This window comes from Bos javanicus, chromosome 1 (assembly GCF_032452875.1).
Source record: "Bos javanicus breed banteng chromosome 1, ARS-OSU_banteng_1.0, whole genome shotgun sequence".
Classification (NCBI taxonomy): domain Eukaryota; kingdom Metazoa; phylum Chordata; class Mammalia; order Artiodactyla; family Bovidae; genus Bos; species Bos javanicus.
Window position 1 is genome coordinate 62,641,322 of NC_083868.1, and position 17,968 is coordinate 62,659,289.

A 17,968-nucleotide genomic window follows, 5' to 3' on the forward strand; every position below is an offset into this window, starting at 1 on the left:
TCTATCATTTTAAGATTCCACCTTCTTTTCTCACTACAGCCCCTTCTCCCTAGAGTGTGACCACAAGGCCTTTCACATGCACCCAGTCCTTATCCATATATCCCAGGAATGCATGCACAGCCTCTCAGTGGAGACTGCGTGAGAAGCCACTACTGGTGGGTGATCAGAGTGCTCTCTCTCACGTCCTTACCATTTGCCTGCATCAAAAAGGAACAATGCAAAGCACTGTCCTTAAAAATGCTTTACACATTGCCTTTTGACCTAGAAATCTGTTTTGTCATTACTTTGCCTGAAGTTGCATTGTTTGGTTTGCTTCAAACCTCGGCTCAAGAAAGGTTTTTAGACGAGGAAACAGGAAAGGACCAGTACAGAGGAACTAATCAAGTTCCAACCACACTACTCACTGTACATCACTGCGATGAATGCAACATAGCCCCTGCTTTAAAAAAATACATACTCTTGGAACAGGTGGTAAATAGACCCCCAAACAAGAAAGGGCAGTAAATTATTAGAGTTCTATGTTAGAAGTCCATGAAAGCTACTAGAGACACATGAGAAAGCATTACTTTCATTATTTAAATGAAGTGGACCTGAAGGGGAGATTTGGAGGGACAAGGGCAAAGAACGGGAAAATTTAACACAGAACTTATTTTTGAGACAACAGTTCTAGAGGAAAAACATTTTGGAGGCTTTTGGTTTACTTACGGTGCATTAGCAAATGCTATTAAAAGGACCAATGCTTTTCAAAAATAACTCTGTCTTGAAGAAAAACAGATACTTATCAGACGTTTGGTACTGAAATTTCAGCCAGTGTCAGAGAGCTGGATAATTAAGATGCAAATAGCAGAATGTATGTTTCTCATTAGATTTTTAAAATCTGGAATAAATCCTATGGACAAATAAAGTCCATCTTAGAAATACACTGAATAAAGCAAATAGAAGATAAGTTTCTGATGTTTTCTACTATCCTAGAAGGGATGACATTAACAGTGGAGCATCCTTGTGATCTATAAATGGTGAACACAAATTTATGTATGGCAAAAACCATCACAATACTGTAAAATGATTATCCTCCAATTAAAATAAATAATTTTAAAAAGAAGTTCTTATTTATAATTAGAAATTATTATTTTTTCTGGTTTTCTAGAAACAGTGTTTTATGTATCTCTACAAATTTCAATGGCTATAAGCATACATATTTTTTAAAATTCTGCAGTTTTTTTTTTTTTTGCCTGTATAGAAACTCAAGTCACTTCTATGATTAAAGTATAGAAAAGATGAATAAGCAACTTTTCTTCCATTTTTTCCCTCACATTGTCATGTAATTCTGTAAAGGATTGTGTTTTATATACTGAAACTGAACTTTGAGGTTCAAACTCAACCTTTCTGTTTCACCATCTAAGTGGATGATGGAATACATATAGCCAAGGGAGTGCTAATGATGAGAGCTGTAAAATCTCTGTGAACACAAAGAATTAGACCCAATTTTTACCAGTATCTCTTCAGCACACACAAACATCCTCCACAAATAAACACACACTCTGTTAATGAAATTGTGACTTAGTGGATCAGATATTTCTCAACAAGGGAGACTCCATTCCGTAGGCCAGTCTGTTTTACTCCCAGACACCTCAAAAGGATCCTGAAACAACCTGCTTCTTGAGCAAATGGTTCCTTCCTCTCTTTGCTCTTTCTCCTTTTGTGAGGATGTCCTTTGCTGTCTCTCGCTATCTTAAGCTTTTCAGGCTGCTATAGCAAAACAAAGAATAGGTGACCTAAACAATAGACATTTATCTCTCAGAGTCTGGAGGCTGGGAAGTGCAAAGCTGCGTGCTGGTGGATCTGGTAGTGAATGAGAACCCACTTCCTACTTTGCAGATGGCCATCTTCCTGCTGCTTCCTTACATGGCCAAGGAATAGAGCCTCTCTCTGATGTCTCTCCTTCTGAGGACAGGGATACAATTCCCTGCTCCCCTCATGACTTATTATCTCCCAAAGGCCACCTCCAAATACCATCACACTGGCAATGAGGGCTTCAATATCCGATTTGAGTGGGGACTCAAACACCCAGTCCACAGCACCCCTCACTTTCCCACCACAGTCTGTACTCCGAGATCAAGCAGGCACAGGGATCAGGGACAGGAGCTGGTCCATTTTCTCCAAGAACTAGGAGATTAGTGTCTTTAAAATGGCTCCAGCACATCGGCATGTGTTCAAATCACCTCCTGTCCTTGACTTCATACATTTCATTCTTAATCTATTTCTCTTATAAGAAAATAATCAAAGAGGGACATGTCCTGCCTCCTTTCTGCAGACTAGGCTGTCCAGCCAGTCAGGGTCTTTGGTCTCCTCTCTCCAAGAGCAGTGTCTATGTTACTGGGTTTACCACTAGAGCAGAAGCTCTTAAAACAGAAAGTGTTAGTCACTCAGTTGAGTCCAACTCTTTGTTGGACTGTAGCCTGCCAGGCTCTTCTGTCCATGGGATTCTCTAGGCAAGAATACTGGAGTGGGTTGCCACTTCCTCCTCCAGGGGATCTTCCTGACCGAAGGATCAAACCTGGGTCTTCCAAATTGCAGGCAGATTCTTTACCATCTGAGCTACCAAGGTAGCCACCTTCAAAACAGAGCAACTCCTTAACTCACTTAATTTATAATGTTGAAGGGATGAAGAAAAACCTAAAATTATTTAACAAAGAATGTAGAGAAAAGGCTAGTAACTCTTGTTTATTTAAATGACAAAACTATTAAATACTTTAATTAGATATACACATAGACACTAACTACTTTACAAGTGGCAAGTGATTGAGTGAGTGATAGTCGCTCAGTCGTGTCCAACTCTGCTATACCATGGACTGCAGCCTTCCCGGCTCCTCCGCACATGGCATTCTCCAGGTAAGAATACTGGAGTGGGCTGCCATTTCCTTCTCCAAAAGTGGCAAAGCACTGAGAAAATAAGTTGGACTCTTGTCTTATTTCATAGGAAACTGCAAAGAAAAAAAAATAGTAAAAGCTATATTTGCAATGTCTTTCATAACAACACATGAGGTCACATTTTATCAGTGGAATTAGGTGCTATAAACAGGCCTCAAAGAGAAGACAACAGCATTAGACCTTTATGACTGACCAGGAACACACACGGTACCATTTTCTTTAAAAGAACAAAAAAAGAGACAATATTAGGAACTGAAGAGATGAAACAGTTTTCTAATAGCATCTGTGAGTGACTTGAGAACAGTTCAATGTTGTAGTTCAGCTATGGAAGGAGATGGGATAAAACTAAAATAAAATGAACCTTGCATTTATGACTGCTGACAGAGAATTAGACCAGAGGCATAAAAGAAAAGAAAAAGGTAATAAACGGTAGAACTGAAAAGGCTTTAGTGTAGATTCAATCCCAAATTATTAGAAAAAAAAGGTAACAAATATAAACACACCATTTCTTAGTGTACCACTCCAAATAATTCAAGAAAACTTTAGCTTTCCAGGGCTGGTTATGAAAATAGTGGCATCACTTCAACAAGACAAAGGTTTCATTTCACAAATTCAATATATTTTAAAGGTACATAGAAAGCAAATTTTTTATTAATTCCACTTCTCCATTGATTTCTATTAAAATACAGCATATAAATAACACCATGAAAAGTATGTGAGGCTCACAGTAGGAGAAAAAATAAACATAAAATATAATAGTTATTTTGACATTGAACCTTTGTTAATATCTGTCTATCCAGCCTTGAGATCTTCCCATTCTCCTCTGTCAGAAGCTAATCAATCCTGTCACTAATCTACATCATTGGATTGAGCTGTCTACTTCCAGCTATGATAAAGTATCTTGTAACAGACTAACTATCCCCACTGTGAACAAATATAAAACCTGGATAAAATACAAAAAGTTAAGTAAATGGATCAGAGAGCAACTAAGGCAGCCATAATGTAATGATCCAAGATCCTGAGAAGAAAAATATATCAAGGAAAATTCAACTTTCTCCACTGTTCTTCCCCGCAAGGCACTGGCCAACTGGTAAACTGGGCAGGATTGAGAATGAAAACTGAAAGTAGGCGCTCAAAACTTTTGACAGGCTTACGATATCAAGGAGATGGAAGACAAAGTTCAGAATTACCAAGGCAGTCAGAGCACTAGGGGCTGAGATTGAAGGAAAAGGGGAACTACAGAGAAGGGAAGCCATCTGTATATACCACTTTTTCCTTTGAGTCATTTAAAAATTCAAAATTATACTAGGCAAGTGACCGAGAAACCATAAATAAATGCAACTAAGAGTCCACAACAGGCTTCCAAGGTGGTACTAGTGGTACAGAACCTTCTTTTCAATGCAGGAGACATAAGAAATGTGGGTTCAATCCCTGGGCCAGGAAGATCCCCATGGCAACCCAGTCCAGTATTCTTGCCTGGGAAATCTTGCTGGACAGAGGAGCCTGGTGGGCTACAGTCCATAGGGTCACAAAGAGTCAGACACGACTGAAGTGACTTAGCATGCATGCACATAAGAGTCTATAAAGTTAAGGAGAGCTTTCAACAGTCTCAAGGTAACGTGGAGACAAAAACTGGAGTTAAGTACCAGTCAAAGAGGGATCAGTAATCAATACCCTATGTTTTTTGTCAGGAGTTCTGAAAGTATACAGCTTAGTCACAAAGGCTGAAAATCAGCCTCAAGCCATCTTAGTGCCTTACTAGGTTAAGAAAGCTCTCTAATCCATGCATTCTCAACAAGGCTAATACTGTAAAACCAGTCAATCCTAAAGGAAATAAGTCCTGAATATTCATTTGGAAGGACTGATGCTAAAGCTGAAACTCCAATACTTTGGCTATCTGATGCAAAGAACTGACTCCTTGGAGAAGACCCTGATGCTGGGAAAGATTGAAGGCAGGAGGAGAAGGGGACGACAGAGGATGAGATGGTTGGATGGCATCACCAACTCTGTGGACATGAGTTTCAGCAAGCTCTGGGAGTTGTTGTTGGACAGGGAATCCTGGTGTGCTGCAGTCCATGGGGTTGCAAAGAGTCAGACACGACTGAGTGACTGAACTAAACTGAACTGAAAGGAGTAAGACTGACGCTTTTGGTGGTAAGAGAAAATCTTAAATATTAGTTCACTTTCCTCCAAAACCCAACTCTATGCAATAAAATCTTATCCTTTAATATTCATTTTCTGTCATTTGGTTTTCTGGACTTTCACATGAATAATATTGACATTGAGTTCACAAAAGATACATAAAGTGAATGCAAGATCAGTAGTATAAAATTATGATGACTAGATGGTTATAATTGGGGGATTTTCTCTTGATTGTTCAATACTGAAGTCATTTTAAGAAGAAGCTGGTATGTGCCTAAAACATGAGTACCTTATATAGGTTATTTTATGTTTGATCCTCAGTACATTTTTATGTGACATGCACTTTGAAAATTAAATAAAAATTGTTTATATTTTATTATTTATTTCTATAAAAATTATCCAACCATCATTAATTATGTCAAGGGCTTGAAAGAACAAATGCCAAGAATATTAGAATATCTATTAAAACTTATTTTCCCATATCATGCAAAAGCTAAAAATCAAATTTACTAAAATAGTGTTAAGAAATGAATGCTTTCAATTGTCTTAGTGAAGAAACACTAGCTTTAAATGATTTTTAAATATGATTATATTACTGTTATTATGCATTTACCTAAGCATCTAATTTGCATTTGTAATTTAATATATTAAAAGTTGCAAGTGTTAATGTTAAATTAATAACTTTTTAAATGTTAGCTCTTAATTTTTATTGTCATTTTCAGTTCTGTATATAATAAAATTAAGATATATACTTACTCTTTTTTTGTAAAAAACATAGATATACAGACATTCATAAATATATATATATATATATATATATATATATACAGTCATGCATTGGAGAAGGAAATGGCAACCTACTCCAGTGTTCTTGCCTGGAGAATCCCAGGGACGGGGGAGCCTCATGGGCTTCCGTCTATGGGGTCGCACAGAGTCGGACACGACTGAAGTGACTTAGCAGCAGCAGCATACAGTATATCTGAGTTATTACAATTTATGGGTGAGTAATTAGGAAACAAACTGTCTCTTATTAAGGAACTAGTTTAAAGTGTTTAAGAAACACTAGTTTGTCTTCCAGAGGAAAATTAACTTTTCCCTGAAGAAAGACAATTTTTTACCTCTCATCATCCAAAGCCTCCAGAAGTCACCACTCACAATGTCTGGCACTTAATAAAATATCACCAACTATGTCAGGAAACGGAAAGATAATATAGAAATAAAAAAGATACATGAACAGACAACAGAAACAGACTCACAGATGAAGAATAAAAGCTAGAGCTGTCAGGCATGGATTTAAATAACTATGACTAAAAATCAGTACGTAGATAACACAACAAAACGGAATTTCACCTGTGAAACAGAATTTTTAAACAATGAAACAGGAATTCTAGAACTAAAAAAGATTCAGTAACTGAAATTATGAGCTCAATATATGGCTAACAGCAGATGGAACTCCAGCATGTGAGTAATGGATAGAAAACAGAAACAGAAGCAATATTTGAAGAGATACCGGCAATGAACATTTCAAATCAGATCAAAACATCAAGCCTCTTTTTTAAGAAGCTATACAAATCCCAAGTAGGATAAATATAAAAAAAACAATACGTTGATGAGAGAACAGCAACATTACTTAAAACAAAAGGCAAAGAGAAGAGTTTAAAGAAGCCCAAAAGTGAGAGTGAAAGTGAAGTCGCTCAGTCGTGTCCAACACTTTGCGATCCCGTGGACTGTAGCCCACCAGGCTTCTCCGTCCATGGGATTCTCCAGGCAAGAGTACTGGAGTGGGTTACCATTTCTTTCTCCAGGGGATCTTCCTGACCCAGGGATGGAACCCGGGTCTCCTGCATTGGAGGCAGACGCTTTAACCTCTAAGCCACCAGGGAAGCCCAAAGAAGTCCAATGAAGGGATTGAAAAGATACACTGCATTTGAATGAATAACTATAAAAATGACTACTGGGGTTTTAACAAAAATTATGGAAGACAGGATAAATGTCTTTAGGTGCTACAGTAAAAGTAAACTTACTTTCTTCTGGAATTTTATGTATCTAAACTGAAAATGTTAATTATACCAAAATAGGTATAAATGGATACCATAGGAATATTAGAGGGTATTTTACAGTAGTTTTTATGCAGACAAGTAACTGTCAACTGAAACTACCTATAGACTGAATTCATGAAAAAGATAAATAAATAAACTGCCATCATCTACTTCCTGGCACACAGATTCAAACTCATCTATCTCAGTTTAAGTTATAACTTATTCTTGGCTTGATTCTCACGTACATCCCACTGGCTGATCCCTTAAATACCTTAGCAGTTTTAAGAACCCAGTATGTACCTGTCATTCAATTTATCTAAATACATTTTTAGTACTTTATGTTTTAAAAATCTCTTATAATAAGTCCACTAATTAGTAATGACAAAAGAATTGCATTATTGGTGGCACAACCACTCCTACCGACCCCTTTTTCAAAAACTCGGAGTGTTTATAGTTCTGACCTAGATTACCGCATTAGATTACTGTCTTATATTCTTCAAATATCTACCCCTCAGAGTCTCCTGAACAAACATTTGACATCATATCCTTCATGTTTAAATCACTGTCTTGGAATAAATTCCAAGTTCATTAATATAGCATAAAAGACCTTCATAATAAAAACTTTGATTAACTCACCATTTCCTTTCCTATAGTCTTTGAAGAGGCGTTTAATTACCCTATACACACCACCACACACACATATCTCCATACCCAGTTCATAAAGTTCTCACTACTTAGAATAGCTTTCCCTTCCTCTTTATAAGCTAAAGTACATTGATCCTTAAACAGTTAGTTTAGCTACCATACCTGGCATGCTGCAGTCCATGGGTTCGCAAAGTCAGACACGACTGAGCAACCGAACTGAACTGAACTGAAGCATGCTCAAGCATCCTATTCTGAAGCTGTAGACTGGGTTTTAGTGCTTTTCCTCCATGTTCTCTTTATACATGATATTGAATTTCTGATTACATACCTGTTCTCACTCCACAAGAATAAGATCTTTAGTTTAAGGGTACAGTACTCTTGCAGACAGTGGGCCCTCAATAAAATGAGGATAGCATAGCTTCCAAGAACATATAAAGTCTGAAATATAGGCTCACTGGCCAGCATAAATTTAAAATACTCACTGATATTTCAAAATTATCAAAATGCATTCTGAACTTAAACATCAAACAGTTCATCACATCAGGTATATTCTTCCCTGACTAGATTCTACAAGACAAAACACTCTATGGCAAAGACCAGTGTATGGCGAGCTTCATCTGTTGCCAAATCATACCTGACTCAGTCATACTATGGATTCCAGCCGACAGAGGAAGGCAGGTGAAGGCTCTCATTCATTTGACAGTAAGCTCTTTGTGCTTTTTTTTTTTTTTTTCATTTTAAAAAACCTGACCTGCTTACCTAGGCCTGTTCCTTACCTGATAATTACATTTCCACAGGGACATTTGCACATCATTTATATTGATTATCTGGATTTGACGTTACCCTTTTAGTTTAAAACCTCAACTGCCATGACTTACAACTGTCATTCATAATCCTGTCCCTTATGGGAAACAACTGCTTCACACCCACAAGGAACCCAGGTTTTGATTTGTCCTTTGGCACAGCAGTATGCAATTTCACTTTCTGAGCCCAAGTACTATATCCTGACTTGTGGGAAGTTTATGAAAAGTAGGAAAGAAGTCTGTTTCCTGAATAAATGTAACCTTTCTTGATCAAAATCAATCTGTTCAGGAATCTTCACTTGACACTGTCTGAATGGAGAAAAACAATAAAAATACTCTGAGAGTAAAAATCTAGTTTCTTTACACACAATGGAGGAAGAAAGAGGATGGAAGTAAAGGGAATAGCAGTGAAATCCTGAAGCAGTTTCTCATAACTGCTATTTGGAGCCTCCAAAAGAACTATACCATTGGTTTCATTTGCAAAGTTCACCTTTCCCAACTTGGGATACCCACTGTAAATGTGCTTCGACTGCTTCGTCAACTAATAGTGAGTGCCTTCTGAATTCTGGTACTGAAATTAGCCTAGTATTATAAAGTCAAATAAATACACTGAAGGTGAGAGAATTTAGTTTTAAGTAATTTAATGAGCCATTTCAAGATGAATTCTAATTTTACAAATTCAAAAATGTGTCATTTATTCATCCAGTAAGTATTCATTAATGATATATTTGAGACAAGATATCCGGGATATAAAATGAACAAGATAAATGTTACTCCCTCTTAGACATACAGATAACAAAAATAAGCAATAACAAAAAATTATGCAAGTGATAAGATAGGAAACAAATGTAGCATTCTGGGTACAAATAACGACAGCACATAATCTAGTCTAAGGGCTAGCATGGAAGTATTTCCTTGGAAAGAACTGAAGGATAGGGAGGAGAAAGTCAGTCCAATAGAATAACAGGAGGGGAGCATAAAAATTATATCTAATATTATAGATTAAATGGTATGATCAGGTAATCACAGTGATAATAATCAGAGTAATATATTAAAAAAAAAAAAACTCTTAATAGAGAAACTTATCTGACAAGTGTTGGTTTACAATATTACTTCTCATCTATGCTCAGAGATAACTTGGATTTTTGCCCCAAAAGGGAGAACTGAGTTCTCATAATATGAAAATTATGATTCTGAGCATTGCTGAAGATAGGAGATTATGTGAGGGGAAATTCCATGATCTCAGCCAACACAAATGTTCAAGAATTCTAGCTATAAAAGGAATGCTAATCATTCTAATTATCCAGATGTTGTTACTTTGGATTTGAAAAAATAAAAAATAAAGAACGAGGAGGAGGAAGTTGGGGGCTACTAAAAGCCCTGATGTCACTGACAGCACAGCCTCTGTCATGGAAAATAACTAGACTAGGGAAGAATAAAATGGCCTGTCTTACTGCCTAACCTTTGTCCACTGAATGAAATGTTAGCTAATAGAAGCTGCTGTCATCTGCGGTGCAGAGTGGAGAGGGAGGGGAACGGGGCATATTTCAACTTACTTGTGAATCAGTACCATTAAGACATGTCTGTCCTGGCTCTCAGCCCTCTTTTCAGCCTGGAATGAAAGTTGATATGTATAAATCTTCCCTAATGGATAGGGCTGTCTCCACAGTTTGCCATCCTATTCCATGACAAGAGATCTAATGTCTTGTCTGACAAGAAAAAACAAAATCAGAACTCTCTGTTTCTTCAGCTTGACTTCCTATCCCCTGATAATTTTGACTTCCTCTGCCTCAAGTCTCACTTGTAGACCCAATTGAGACCCAATCATATCTACCATTTCAGCGTGAAAGGGAAAATGGGAGAAAAAAAATTCACCTGTTCCTTTCTTGAATATGTAGGGATTTGTCTAGATTAGGCTTGATGAAGGATGGACTGGGACAGTAGTTTTTAAAATTGTTTAAAGCCATATGACATGCCCTTTAAACAAAACTTTACGAGGAATCAGATCAGATCAGTCGCTCAGTCATGTCCAACTCTTTGCGACCCCATGAATCGCAGCAAGCCAGGCCTCCCTGTCCATCACCAACTCCCGGAGTTCACTGAGACTCACGTCCATCGAGTCAGTGATGCCATCCAGCCATCTCATCCCCTGTTGTCCCCTTCTCCTCCTGCCCCCAATCCCTCCCAGCATCAGAGTCTTTTCCAATGAGTCAACTCTTCGCATGAGGTGGCCAAAGTACTGGAGTTTACGAGGAAGCCCATTCACAAAAAGATGAAGTGAGTCTGCGCTGGCTCAGCCCTTTCCCTTCTTTAGGGGCTCTACAGCATAAGGAGTCCCATCCTGCTCAAAGAGTGACAGTCCTGTGAATACGGTCTCAGATTCAATGCCTCTTACCCTTGCTTGCCTCAGTCACCACCAGTAACCTAGATCTCTCTGGACATTTGTTTTCACCCAGACCCAGCTCCCTATTTTTCTGCTCATCTCCAATTCAGAATCAATTCCCACCTCTTCACTCCCCCAACAATCTTTCTCCTGTTCATTTCTCAGAACATTCCCTTTACCACTTTACATTAGTTGACCCTAACCTAAATTCTCCTCTGAGAACAGAATTTATTTTCTAACCTTCTCAAGTAGTGACTGTGTTTTCTTACACACTCTATTATGTTAGGGTCAGAAAGTGAGGTTAGTGTCCCTCCTTGCTTCCCCTTGTGGCTTCCAGACTATTACCACCCCTCCCCTCACAAAAACCACTGCTTCTTTCAAACGCACATCATCTCGATAAATTACAGTCTCAACCTATGTGCTGCAGTTGTCTCCTTATATCTTGTCGCTTCCTTTATTTCCTCAAAAAACTTTACCATATAGCTCCTCTTCACCACAATGGTTGCCATTATTCACAGTGAGTTCAGTGTCCACATTCATGAATCACTCAGTTTGCTTCTCCTTTCCTTCAGGTCTTCATTTTCCTCTATGGCCTCCCATCAATTCACATACATGGTCAAGGACACCCTGTGCTCTTTGTGCTCATGAGAAACTCCATTTCAGCATTCTGATATTTGACTACTAAACTCTTCCCCTGCTAATTTGCTCTGGTACTCCAGCTGCCACAAATCTTTGATTTCCAAGATATCCCATTTATCCTCCTCTGTCTTTACTTTCCTGTTTTTCTATGATCACTTATATTATTTCAGAAATGTTTGTAGCTTCCTCTGTTATAGTCACCTGGCAAAACTCCAGCTCTGACAGAAGTACACTCATTGCTTGGTATCTGTAGATTGGTTCTAGGAGCCACTGTGGATACCAAAACCCCAAACCGACTCATGTTCAACTCTCATAGTCAGCTCTCCATACGGTTTCGCACCTGAGGATTCAGCTAACCATGGATGATGTAGTACATGATGTAGAATTTACTGAAAGAAAAAAATCTATCCATGTTTAAGTGGACATGCATAGCTCAAACTCATGCTATTTGAGGGTCAATTGTATACAATTCACCTTTTCCATACTTGCATCTAAAAAGCTAAGCTGACTGGTTTCCTTTGAACTGTATGATCATGAACTTCAAATAGGAGCTCAATAGTGTCTGGCAATCCCAACGTAGTATACTAGAAAATTCACCCTTTTTTCTTCACCAAAAAAACCAACTTTCATATATTCTTTTCTTTCCTCAAAACCCCTACATTCTCTTCATTTTCAATTAATTGAAGATTTGTCCTTGGATTTCATTAGAGAAGACAAGGATAAATCACTGAAACAAACTTTATTCACTTTCTTGTCATCTATTTATTTATAAACCCACTGCAACTACACTTCTTGCTATTGCTACTACAGAGGAGGTGGTCCTCATTCCACCAAGGCCCACAGTTTCTGTGGATCCTATTCATTTTCACTATCTCACAGACAACCATCCTTCAGTTCTTCCCTCTCCCTCCAACCTACTTCCCAGCTTCAGTCACAGACACACTTCAAAGATCTGTGTACACATTTCCTCTAACTCCTTCCTTCATGTCTCAATGTACTCTAGACAAAGTACATTATAAATCAAAGTGCACCACCTTCTTTTTAAAGAAGATATACTGATGTATATACAGATTGTAAAGCTAAATATCAGAAAAGCTATAGTTCTCTCCAAGTGATGAGATTACACCTATTTATTTTTTCTTTATGCTTGAAGTCATTTCCTATATTTGTGTACATATACACACATAAATATTTAATAATAAAGATATTGCTGAAGCTGGAATTCATATTTGCAAAGCAATTTCCTGAACATTTCGTGAATGCTTGTCATGCCAGTGATAACCAAGTTTCCAGATTTGCCTTATTGGGTAAGAGATCTTGGTACAGAGGTAAGCACCAATACTGTCTATTCCCACAATTCTAGCAGGATGCACTGCTAGCACTTTATTTAGTTATTTCATATCGTATTTCAGTGAGCTGCAATCCTGCATGCTAGTTTTCATTACTGCCATACTTGTGAGGCAATACAGCTGGCCCTCTCTGCTCAGAGGTTTCTACATTCCTGAATTCAACCAACCAACTACAGATCAAAAAACAAAAAGAGGCAAACAAACTATATATATACACACATATATATGTGTGTGTGTGTGTGTGTGTGTATAAATTCTAGAAAGTTTTGAAAAGCAAACATAAATTTGCTGATGCTGGCCACTATTCACATAGTGCTTACACTGTATTAGGTATTATAAGTAATCTAGAGATGATTTTCTTCACAGTCCAACCCTCACATCCATACATGACCAAGGGAAAAATCATAGCCTTGACTAGATGGACCTTTGTTGGCAAAGAAATGTCTCTGCTTTTCAATATGTTATCTAGGTTGGTCATAACTTTCCTTCCAAGGAGTAAGCGTCTTTTAATTTCATGGCCGCAAACACCATCTGCAGTGATTTTGGAGCTCCCAAAAATAAAGTCTGACACTGTTTCCTCATCTATTTCCCATGAAGTGATAGGACCAGATGACATGATCTTCGTTTTCTGAATGTTGAGCTTTAAGCCAACTTTTTCACTCTCCACTTTCACTTTCACCAAGAGGCTTTTTAGTTCCTCTTCACTTTCTGCCATAAGGGTGGTGTCATCTGCATATTTGAGGTTATTGATATTTCTCCCAGCTATCTTGATTCCAGCTTGTGATTCTTCCAGCCCAGTGTTTCTCATGATGTACTCTGCATATAAGTTAAATAAGCAGGGTGACAATATACAGCCTTGACGTACTCCTTTTCCTATTTGGAACCAGTCTGTTGTTCCATGTCCAGTTCTAACTGTTGCTTCCTGAACTGCATATAGGTTTCTCAAGAGGCAGGTCAGGTGGTCTGGTATTCCCATATCTTTCAGAATTTTCCACAGTTTATTGTGCTCCACACAGTCAAAGGCTTTGACATAGTCAATAAAGCTGAAGAAAGCTGAGTTTCGAAGAATTGATGCTTTTGAACTGTGGTGTTGGAGAAGACTCTTGAGAGTCCCTTGGACTGCAAGGAGATCCAACCAGTCCATTCTAAAGGAGACCAGTCCTGGGTATTCATTGGAAGGACTGATGCTGATGCTGAAACTCCAATATTTTGGCCACCTCATGCAGAGTTGCCTCATTGGAAAAGACCCTGATGCTGGGAGGGTTTGGGGGCAGGAGAAGAAGGGGAGAACAGAGGATGAGATGGCTGGATGGCATCACTGACTCAATGCACATGAGTTTAGGTGAACTCTGGGAGTTGGTGATGGACAGGGAGGCCTCTTGTGCTGTGATTCATGGGGTCACAAAGAGTTGGATACGACTGAGTGACTGAACTGAACTGAACTGAGACATGATTTTAAAATATCTAGAAATATGTGTGTAGGTTATATGCAAATACTATGCCATTTTACATGAGATACTTGGGCATCCGAGGATTTTGATATGGGGGTGGGGTCCTGGAGCCAATCCCCTGTGAATACTGGGTGACTTCTATAGTCTTTTAGAAAGTTCCTTTCTAAGATTTGTCATGCCCTGATAAGCAGGTTTAAAGAGTACATATATAAACCATACTCTTTGAGAGTAGTTAATGACATAAAAAAGTGTCAGTTGCTCGGTTGTGTCCAACTCTTTGCAACCCCATGGACTGTAGCCTGCCAGGGTCCTCTGTCCATGGGATTTCCCAGGCAAGAATACTGGAGTGGGTAGCCATTCCTTTCTCTAGGGAATCTTCCCAACCTGGGGATCAAACCCAGGTCTCCATCATTGCAGGCAGATTCTTTACTGTCTAAGTCACTGGAGAAGCCCATAATAGCACAAAAGAAAGAAACCAAATGCATCATTAAAATATTAAAGACAGTAGAATTTTGTAAGGATAGGAATAGAATACAGGTAAGGAAGAGAAAATAAATCCCATGGAGGAAATAGATAAACAAAATAAATATGAAGGTTTTCTTTTAATTTCTTGGGTCATTGGTTGCAGAATAGTGGGGACATTTTCCTGCCTTAAATTTATGGCTGAGGTTGTTTGTAGCTCACAGATGATGATTTCTTCAAATGTGTCTGGCTATTTCTTGTCCTGTAATACTTTCATTTCTCTATACGGGAATGTCAAGCTGCTGTCATTCTTTAATTCGGATGCCTTTTGGGATGCCTCAGCTTCCTTCTCCACTCTGATTTTAATGCTTCCATGATTGGCCATTTCAGGCAGACAGCGTGTTGTGAGATTTTTCACATCATAGCTCTATTAAATCAATCCTATTTGAACTCTTCCTTCTCACCACTTCACTGAAAATAACCTCCTGAGGACTGGAGGGTTTGAAAAGGGCAAAAAGCTTTAGTTATTGGTTTGCAGAAAACTTTGTGGGAAATGAAATATTAGACAGAACTACTTCTATTCACACGTCATGTTTACATGTTCATTTATGGCTACTTTCAGAGGTCATCGGGCATAATGACTAAAGAGGGAACTGACTAGAATGGAGAATAAATGGAAATACATTTTATAAAGAGAATAAGAGAAAGATACAACAAATGATTAATGATAACAGCAATAGAAATATAAAATTTTATGTGGAAACCACTAAATTATTAGGATTCAAAACAGCAAATTCAAAAATCCCCACAAATGTTTATCACAGGATATAAACCCTGCAACTGAAGTAAGTAATTCTTTCCATTTCCCCTATCCTTTACCTGAACCTTACACATAAAAACAAAGGACTTTTATGGAATAGCAAGATATTTAAACAATTGGAACAGTTGCTTTCCAGAATCACCTGTCACAGGCAGCCCTCCATTTTAATCTACAAGACTCCCCTTGCCCAGTGAATACAAGTTGCGTTCAACCTAAACTCCCACACACATTGTTTGACAACAATAGTGATAATCCATATGACTGTAATGCATGTGCATGCATGCATAATCTTTTTAATAATGCCAAGAATAAGATTAATGTCACTTTTCAACCCCTCTATCAAAGCCTGCTTCTGCAATATGTGAGAAAACTTCAGTACATTTTTCACAGCCAAACACAGTGAACCAAAACTCCAAGTTTTAAAGGAAAGAATCCACGCTGCCCCCACAATCTTGACTCTTCCTAAGTCATTGGTCCTCCCCATCACTTATTTCTTTAGTTCTTATCATTCCCTCATTCCTCCCTACTTCTCTTCCCATTTGTTTTAAAAATCTTATTAGAAGAGAGTCCTTAAGGCAATTATTAGTGTTTCACAGTTTATTTTACAATGTGTATGAATATCCTACCCCATATTATCCTCAGAACTCGATGAGGCAGACAGTCCTAAAATGATCCTAGCTTTCTGAACTAGACATATAAAGCTCAGAAAAGTAACTAGCCCAAGGATGTAGATACAACAAGTACACCCCAGTAAGTATCTTGAGCCATTTGAACACCTTTGGTGATGTGTGTTTGTCCTGATTAAGTCATCATGACCATACACATACTACACTACTTCAGTTATATACCCACTGTGGTAAGGGCTCTGCATGTAGACCAACAATTGGGTCATTAGAACAAACAAGACATTAAATATAATCTAGGAAAAAAGTGGAAAGAAGAAAACATGTAGAGAAGGACAATATATAGCTTTGATGTTTACAAGCACAAACACTGGAAACTAAGATATGGAATATGTGATTCTTTGAAAGTGATTAAAAATATACTAATACAGAATTAGGTATTATTTTTTCCTTCAAATTGCACCTTAAATACTGCTATAGTTTCATAATGCATAAAATTAAGTAATGATCATTTAGCTTTGAAAGCTGGGATGCTATGTTAAATAATAAGTTTAATTTTTAAAATTTGATACATACACACTAGTCTCCTAGGCCAGAGCACTTGTATATGACTAAGAGTTTACTTACCCTCTTAGAAATATTACATGGGACTTTATAAATACCACTGGGCACAGCAACTACAACTGTAGGAACTGTGTTCTAGGGCGTCTGCCTTACAATCATGACCTTATTTTAACAGCAAACATTCTGGGTAAAGTATAAGGAGTGAGTGAGCAGAGAGTACACTGAAAATTCAGCAGATGTCCACAGCTAACCTAATGTCAGAGCAACCCCCACCAATTTATGATTTTCACAATGACTAGCCTTTCATTTTTGATCAGATTCTTTTGCAAGTTAGGAGATCATGTAAGGACAGAACATTCAGGGCATTGTCAGGTCATTCATACTAGAAAAATATGATTTAGCAGAAAGAAAATTAGATGTGATATCAAAAGACCCTTTGTTCTAGTCCTAGTCTGACTCTAAACTGTTCATCATCTCTGAAATAAGGGAATCATTAACTCCTATCTAGCTTCTGTAGCTTTTGTGATGTGAGTGATACATTTGTCAGTTCAATTTTTAGGTCTCTTCTGAAGCCAGGGTTTCCTTGGTGGCTCAGATGGTAAAGTGTCTGCCTGCAATGCAGGAGACCCAGGTTCAATCCCTGGGTTGGGAAGATCCCCTGGAGAAGGAAATGGCAACCCATTCTAGTACTATTGCCTGGAAAAGTCCATGGACTGAGGATCCTGGTAGGCTACAGTCCATGGGGTCACAAAGAGTCGGACACAACTGAGAGACTTCACTTCACTTCTGAAGCCAGCAGAATCTGGGTGGGTGTGGTGGTGCTGTGGGAGGGACTCATGGGAGAACATGCATTAATTGAAAAAAGTCAAGAGGAAAAAGAAGCAAAGCAAAATTGAACTGCTCTCAAATACCAAGTATGAGGGGCTTTCTCTTTTCAAGTGTTGTTTATTGCTTATAGTTTTCAGCTACACAAAAATCCAGGATAGGGAAGATTAAAAAAAAAATTTCCATTATAATTATACCAAGTTATTTTTCACTATGATAACTATATAAAAACAATAATTTTTAAAACATATATCCTGTGTAACAGTAATTACAAATATGATTGCATTTCTTA

The 17,968-nt window shown here is 38.0% G+C and overlaps 1 non-coding gene across 1 annotated transcript; it reads left to right on the forward strand.

Moving 5' to 3' along the window:
• Positions 1 to 17,431: 17,431 nt before the first annotated feature.
• Positions 17,432 to 17,503, forward strand: TRNAC-GCA (transfer RNA cysteine (anticodon GCA)). The gene has a single exon. It is a non-coding gene; the product is annotated as a tRNA-Cys (tRNA).
• The last annotated feature ends 465 nt before the right edge of the window (positions 17,504 to 17,968 follow it).